Consider the following 8,850-nt stretch of genomic DNA (forward strand, 5'->3'; position numbering starts at 1 on the left):
AACCTTTGTTGGCAAAGTAATGTCTCTGCTTTTAAATATGCTATCTAGGTTGGTCATAACTTTCCTTTCAAGGAGTAAGCGTCTTTTAATTTCATGGCTGCAGTCACCATCTGCAGTGATTTTGGAGCCCAGAAAAATAAAGTCTGACACTGTTTCCACTGTTTCCCCATCTATTTCCCATGGTCTAGTGTAAATATTATAACCATATTACTGAAGCTTGTGAAGAATCATTTTATGTTATGTATCTTAATAATTAGAAAATAACATTTTGTTTTGAAAAGAGAAAAAAAAACTCAAGGTATTTCTTTGACAATATATCATTTTTCTGCACCATTTATTAGAAATGTCTGTTCCTATCGTCAAAGATTTTTCTTGAAATGTTTATGTGCCCACTTCAAATATTTATAGCATTCAGGCTTGAGATGATTTATTTCTATTTGCTTTTAATTTCCTCATGTAATGTTTCAAATGACACCTCAAGTCATTATGAATGGTTTAGAGTTAAATCATTGCTCCTGATTGCCTGCGTTTGACAAAGTTATGAAAACAGTGTAAATGTGAATTGTCAAAGCAACAGAAGCATTAATTCAGAGCCTGTTTCATAATCTAGTGCCCGAAGAAATGTGTAACACTAGTAATAGATCAGGCAGGAGGTATTAAGATCACTTAGCTGCTGAGTCACGTGGAGTCCAGAAAGCCATCAAAGCTAACTGGTATCGAATACTTGGAAGAGTCAGTATTGACTAGCCTGGCCATTTCTTTTTAGCTTTCTGTTCATTGGAAGGCCTACAAATGTGCACCAGAAAATTCACCTCCCTGGCATGTCCACATGCCTGCCATAGACAGGCCCTTCCTAGACTGGATGTTAGAGTCAGATAAAGTCACCACCTTAGAAAACTATGTTCTCTTTCATTTATGAGCTTCTTATTCTCTCTGCATAATCAGTGGGGTCTTTGCCTCCAAAGTAACACATGTCTATCAAGGGGAGGGGAAAAAATACTGTCACTTATACGTGGAATCTAAAAAAATGGTACAAATGAACTTATTTACAAAATAGAAATAGAGTCAAAGATGTAGAACTTGGGGTAACCAACTTGGGGTTTCCAAGGAGGAAAGGGGAGGGGGGCAGTAAATTGGGAGATTGGGATTGACATAATACACACTCAGTTCACTTCAGTTCAGTTCAGTCACTCAGTCGTGTCCAATTCTTTGCAACCCCATGAATCGCAGCACGCCAGGCCTCCCTGTCCATCACCATCTCCGGGAGTTCACCCAAATTCACGTCCATCGAGTCGGTGATGCCATCCAGCCATCTCATCCCCTGTCGTCCCCTTCTCCTCCTGCCCCTAATCCCTCCCAGCATCAGAGTCTTTTCCGATGAGTCAACTCTTCGCATGAGGTGGCCAAAGTATTGGAATTTCAGCCTCAGCATCAATCCTTCCAATGAACACCCAGGACTGATCTCCTTCAGAATGGACTGGTTGGATCTCTTTGCAGTCCAAGGGACTCTCAAGAGTCTTCTCCAACACCACAGTTCAAAAGCATCAATTCTTCAGCCCTCAGCTTTCTTCACAGTCCAACTCTCACATCCATATATGACCACTGGAAAAACCATAGCCTTGACTAGACGGACTTTTGTTGGCAAAGTAATGTCTCTGCTTTTGAATATGCTATCTAGGTTGGTCATAACTTTCCTTCCAAGGAGTAAGCCTCTTTTAATTTCATGGCTGCAGTCACCATCTGCAGTGATTTTGGGGCCCCCAAAAATAAAGTCTGACACTGTTTCCACTGTTTCCCCATCTATTTCCCATGAAGTGATGGGACCAGATGCCATGATCTTACTTTTCTGAATGTTGAGCTTTAAGCCAACTTTTTCAGTCTCCTCTTTCACTTTCATCAAGAGGCTCTTTAGTTCCTCTTCATTTTCTGCCATAAGGGTGGTGTCATCTGCATATCTGAGGTTATTGATATCTCTCCCGGCAATCTTGATTCCAGCTTGTGCTTCTTCCAGCCCAGCGTTTCTCATGATGTACTCTGCATAGAAGTTAAATAAGCAGGGTGACAATAATATACAGTACTGTATATCAAATGGCTTCTCTGGTGGCTCAATGGTAAAGAATCTACCTGCCAGTACAGGAGACACAAGAGATTCAGGCTCAATTCTTGGGTCAGGGAGATGCCCTGGAGAAGGAAATGGCAACCCACTCCAGTATTCCTGCCTGGAGAATCCAGTGGACAGAGGACCCTGGCAGGCTGCAGTCTATGGGGTGCTCACCGAGCGACCAAGTACACACACATATATCAAATAGATAAATAAGAACCTACCTACTGGATAGCACAGGGAACTCTACTCAGAACTCTCTAATAACCTGTGGAAAAAGAATCTGAAAAAGAGTGGATATATGTATACATATAACTGATTCACTTTGCTGTACATCTGAAATTAACTCAACATTGTAAATCAACTATATGACAATAAAAATTAATTTAAAAAGAAACAAAAACAGTGGATAGAAATATTACAAGTTCTGTAAATAAAATATATGCCTCAAAAATATTCGAGACTTCAGTACATTGTGGGTTATCTTGTCTTTGCTGGACAGAACATGTCATTTGCTTGTTGCTTCATTTGATAATAACCTAGAGATAAAAAATGATAAGGAGACATCTATGTGGCATTTTATAAGCTGACTACTATCAAAGGAGTAAGTCTAGTTTTGAGACAGTATATTGTGCTGTCCTGTGAGACAGCAGAAAAGCTTGGGAAGAGATGAATTTGACCGCAATTCTTTTTATTTGGCTCTAGAGAGCTTTTCCTAGAACCCTCTCTGACTTTTGCCTCTCCATTGGTAGTTCTGGACAAGATTCATGTTATAAAATTTCCTATGAAGAGGCATGTGTCTTCCCCAAATGCATTCGAACGAATTGAATCTCACATTCTGGCACCTGGGATCCTGATGGGTTAATCCTCGTAATGTTAGAGACTCAGCACCCTGAAATATATAAACTGCCTTTAATCTTATTGGTAGTATTTTAAAGAGCTAAAGAAATATAACCATAGTCTTCATTATCTTGAGAAGAAAATTATAAAATGATATGCTGTGTGAAGGATTCATTCATCATGCAGTAAAAATTTATTCAGCACCTGCTAAATAACCATGTCCTTCCTGGCACAGGTCCACAACCATGAACCAAACAGACAAGGTCCATTCTGCCCTCATGGTGTTGACTTTTTCTTGGTTTGGGGGCTGGGAGTAGGGGAAGATGACAGAAGTAGGGGGACCGGTGAGAAGACTGTAGCAATAATCCTGATAAGTTCAGAATGTAGGTAATTCATTTCTAGATATATTTTGAAGTTAAAGCAGTGGTATTTTCTGATGGTCTAGAGGTAAGTTGTAAACCAATGTTAGGAATCAAAGATGAATCAAAGAACTTGAGGGTCCACTGAATAAATGTGGTATCATAAATGAGATGTAAAAGACCATTCTGGGAGCAGAAGAAAGGATGGGTATTTAGTGTGAAGCATGTTGAATTTCAGATGCATGTCGGGTATATAAGTGGAGATGCCCAGAAGTCTACTGAAGACCCTGAATGTATCTCTTTGATAGATGACATTATACTATCAAGAGCCAACATTTATTGAGTACTTAGTATACATGCATCAAGCTTGTACCAAGTACTTTAGCAACCTATAAGGACATTAATATCACTCTTTCCATTTTTTTAGATGAGAAAACTGCAATTTAGAAAGTCTAAATGCTCTTCTTGAGGATGATAGCATCTATTCACCCATAACAAGAATGCAAGAACATAATACCCTCATGACTCACAGAATTATCATCAAGATTGAGTGGCCAATGCAAAATGGTTAGCATAGTTCTTGAGATTTAATACAGACTCTATAAAAAGAGGAGGTTTATCCTCCTCTTCATCATCATCTCACCATCCAGAAAGGACTTCATAATAAATAATAGGATCAGCCACACCGACAGTACCAAGTTTGGTGCCTAACATGCTACTTTTCCTTAAAAGGGGGAAAGCATGACACTTATTCCCTAATCAAGTGACCATCTCAAAGAAGACCCTTATGCATGAACTTGGCTTCCAGAACCAGTGACCCTTTGTGCCAGCTCAGCTCTTCCTTCTATCCAGCTACCAACCTGACACCAATCCCTAAGCTCCTTGAAAGTCTTTTTCTCCTGTTTACAACCAGACTTATTCTTGTAACCATTCCATCATTTCTCCTCTTTTAATCCCACACCTGAGGTCTTTATTCCCATTGCTCCCCATTTCCTGCCTGTGAAACTTGACACTGAATATGGTCCCACAAGAGCATTAAAGAGCCTGCATCTAGAGGGAATTTGATATCACAATCCAAGTGTTAGCCAGGTATGGAAGGTAAGACAGCATGTATTGTCTGATCGGTGTCCTTCCCATGGTAATGGGACATAGATTCCCTGGGAAGCCTCCTCTTCTCCACATTAAGTCTTTGTTTTTTGGAAAGGAACCCTGACCTTCTGGTCATAAGCCCAAAGTTCCACCAATCAATGCATTCATTTCTCAACCATCCATAATGATTGGTCTTGGCATCATCATGTGACCCAAGATGGGCCAATGAGACTCAACTTATTGTGTTACCCAACTATTTTGGTAGGATCTGCAACTTAGAGATTTTGGGTAGAGAAATCTGAGTAGATTAAGTGCTGGCATGTCTAATTAGGTTGGCATGTCTCTTATGCTCATAAATTTCTTTAATGAACCTGCTGATGGTATTTGTGTCTTAGTTTTATTATTTTACTTTATGTTTTTGACTTGAGGCACAGGAGAATCTTAGTTCCCTGACCAGGGATTGAACCTGTGCCCCCTGCAGTAGAAGCGAGGTGTTTTAACCACTGGACCACCAGGGAAGTCCCTGTGTCTGAGTTTTAATTGTCTAGTCCCAAGGGCACTTCCAGACCCCAATACTAACTACCCAAGTATGAATCCCTCTTTTGGGTAATTGGCATATCAATTGCTCCTGCTTGGGATTGTTTCTGCCCAACACTTTACATTATTTATCAATGCCAAATAAAAAATATCATTTTCATTAAGTAACTGTTCTTTGAGGTGCTGCTCACAGCACATTAACATAAGGGTGAATTTTAGATTTAGAACTCATAAATGCCAACAAGCGATGACCTAGTTAAGCAAGCCATCTCCCCCCATGAATGAAAAACTATTCAATAACCATAAATGCAGCACAGCAGATAAGCTCCCATAGATGAAATCATTCTTAAGAGAGACAATTGGATGGAAAGATGTTCAAAGCTTTTGTTGTAAAAAAAAAGGGGGGGGGGGTTTCAAGGCATTTGAATACTCGCCAGGGGAAAGCAATCAGCTTTCAGGTAAAATGCATCATAGAATGCAACAAAAAGCTCCAGAATCAAGCTGTCACTGGCTTGTTTAATGAGAAAGGGGTCATTAGAGCCCCACATCCACACTACTGAAAGTGTAAAATAGTGTAGAATGCAGGAGCAATGACTTAGTGCATGAGCGAGAAATGGAATAGTGCATGAAAGTGGTGGGATTGAATCTCGGCTCTGGGACAGGCTGGAACCTGAGAACTTTCGCTGCAGTGCTGGCACAGAGACAAAGTCTTCTTGAGCAGCAAAAGACAAAGATACTGTAAGGACCGAAAATAACTGGGTGCACGTGCAGTTGGGGCAAATTTTGGATGACAAGATACAACAGGAGCAAAAACCCAACTGCCACTTTGGAAGAGCCAGGAGCAAAAGCTGGGTACTGCGCATGCCCTCTGCACATAGCACCAGCAGAAACGGGTGGGGCCAAACCAGCTAAGCCCCTGGTCAACCACTGGAGACACTCACCACTCCCACCCTCACCCCATGCAAGCAAGGGAACCTCTTACTTGTTCTCTCTCCCTGCTCTGCTGCAGCAGGGGCCCCAGTAAAACCTTGTCTGAATTTCTTGTCTGTCCTCTTATCAATTTCTATTGATTAAGGAGGCCAAAAACTCTGATCCATAACAGCTATTCCATTTATTTTTTCTGTGACCTTTGCTAAAACACTTTCCCATTCTATATTTTAGTTCCTCACCTGTGAAATGGGACAATAACAATCCCTAAATTCAGGGCCTTATGTGAGGATTAAATAAGCTAATATGATTAATACAAAGTGCTTGGGACAGTAGGCATGTGTGTGGGTGTTGGCTGTTCCTGTCCTCACCCAGCGCTGTGCACCAACTAACTTCTCTGTATCCCCTACTAACGGAGGCCTCCAAGGTAGGCAGCTGTTTTGGGTTTATAGTTATGTCCACGGCACCAGGGATGTTGTGGCCCAGAACTGATCCTCTATAAATATCTGTTAAATTCATGAATTTTGGAACCTTGAGAAAGGTAACACTTTAGGTTGCGTTAGGTATCAATAGTTTATTACAGAAAGGTGTCATATACATAGAAGGTTTCCTGAATTTCCCCACATGACCCTGGCCAAGTCACTTCCCTTCCAGAACTTATTTCTCATCAGCCTTGGATTACCCTGAAGATCTTAGGTAAGTTAACAAACAAGCTATTTCATGCTAGAGTCTAGTGGTTCTCAAGGCTGGGGCATATTAGAATTACCTGACGCCTGTCTAAAACAGTACTGCTTCCAGCTACAGCAACATGCTGTACGGGTCCAACTGTATAGTATTTGGGAAAAAGTAAAACTACAGAAATAGTAAAAAAAAAAAAAAAAAAAAAAATCAGTGGTTTCCAGGGACTTGGGAGGAAAGAGGGATGAACCGGAACAACAGAGGATTTTCATGGCAGTGAAATTAATTGGTGTGATCGTGCAATGGTGGGTACAAGATACTCTGTGTTTGTCAAAACCCATAGAACTTCATAGAACAAACAGTGAAATCTACTGGAAACCATGGACTCTGGTTAATAATAAGGTCTCCATATCAGCTCTGCAATTAACAAATATACCACACTCATGCAAGATGTTAGTAATAGGGGAAATTGCATAGGGGCGCTGTGCTGTGCTAAGTCGCTTCGGTCATGTCCAACTCTTTGAGCCCGCTGGGCTCCTCTGTCCATGGGAGTTTCCAAGCAAGATTACTGGAGTGGGTTGCCGTGCCCTTCTCCAGGGGATCTTCTGACCCAGGGATCAAACCTGCATCTCTTACGTCTCCTGCTTTGGTAGGCAGATTCTTTACCCTAGCGCCACCTGGGAAACCCTTTAGCGCCACTATATGGTCTTTTTGGTGCTATGGACCGATTTCCTGGAAGACGGTTTTTCCACGCACGGGGCGTGGTTTCGGGATGACTCAGGCACACTACACTTATTGTGCATCTTGGTGGTGCTCAGTCGCTCAGTTGTGTCTCATTCTTTGCTACTCCATGGACTATAGCCTGCAAGGCTCCTCTGTCCATGGGATTTTCCAGGCAAGTAGCTTGCCATTTCCTTCTCCAGGGGATCTTCCCAACCCAGGAATCAAACTGGCATCTGCTGCATCTACTGCTCTGGCAAGCCGATTCTTTACCACTGAGCCACCTGAGAATCCCACTGTGCACTTGATTTTTAATCTAATGCTGCAGCTGATCTGACAGGAGGTTCCAGTCTGTGGCCTGGATGTTAGGGACCCTTGCTCTACAGGAACTCTGAATTTTCCCTGCAGTTCTTCTGTGAGCTCAAAACCACTCTCCAATTCAATCTACTAAATTTAAAAAATATTGATTCCCTCACACTGCTGCCAGAGATTGGTTTGGGGTGAAGCTTGGACCACTGTACATTAAAGATTCTCCCATCATTCTAATGCACGGTGATGCCGAGAACTACTTATCAGGAAGGAACGGTCTGCAGGGATTGATGATGCAGTGGAAGAGGGTATCTGGCTGTAGTGTAACCATCCCAGACACTCTGAGTCTAAACCGTAATGTGTCCTTACTTGTTCATTTCTCTTTTGAGTGGGTTGTGTATTACCCACAGCTGGGTGCAACCTAAACTCTGACCCGTCATTTCTCCAATTAGACTGTGAGTTCCTGAAAGGCAGTGTGGCACATATTTGTTACTTGTGGTCCCTGCAGTTTCTGGCCAGTGCTCAGAGGGAGAAGGTCACAGTACTCACCTGGTGATTGGTTTGGTAGAGTTGGATGATGTAAAAGAGACACATGACTCTCTTTCAACATGTCTTGACACAGAATGAACAATGGACCCAATCACATCAGGGCTGATTTCCTCCACTGACCACCTCCCTCCTACTCATCAAGGATCCAAAATGTGACTGCAATTCTCCTTTTTTAAATTCACAAAACTCACTGAGCTTTTGTCTTTCGAATATGATTTCTTTCACATCTCCAGAGTGGCAAAGGGGAAAAACTCAGTCCCAGAGCTGTGCACATTTCCCTTATCTGGTATTTTCAGAAAAGCATGCCCCACATTAATTTGCAGGAGGAAATTGAAAAATGCATCCTTTTCAGCTCAAGGGATGATCTTCAGGAGTATAGGAGAATCTTTAATTAGAGAGGGATGAGCATATTCGGAGGGGTCCTGAAGACAAAACACCCAGCCCAGCTCTGATGGAATCTTGCAGTGTGTAAATTGATAGTTGTTGGGATCAGCTGGGGAAAGAGATACTTGACCACCTTGACATTTCTGTAATTGAATGTAGAGTGAGATGGAGGCAGGGGATGATAGTGTAGAGTGTCCACGATGTTTTCTTGCCAATTGAGACAATTCAATATCTCTCCTGGCAACTGCAGGATCTGATGTGAATTTACCACTTTATAGACAAGTGAAGAGGACTGGTCTTTGAGAGACTCACATAGTCACCAAAAAAGAAAGATGCCCTCTACTACCCAAATAGGTC

Source organism: Bos javanicus, chromosome 17, assembly GCF_032452875.1.
Source record: "Bos javanicus breed banteng chromosome 17, ARS-OSU_banteng_1.0, whole genome shotgun sequence".
NCBI lineage: Eukaryota > Metazoa > Chordata > Mammalia > Artiodactyla > Bovidae > Bos > Bos javanicus.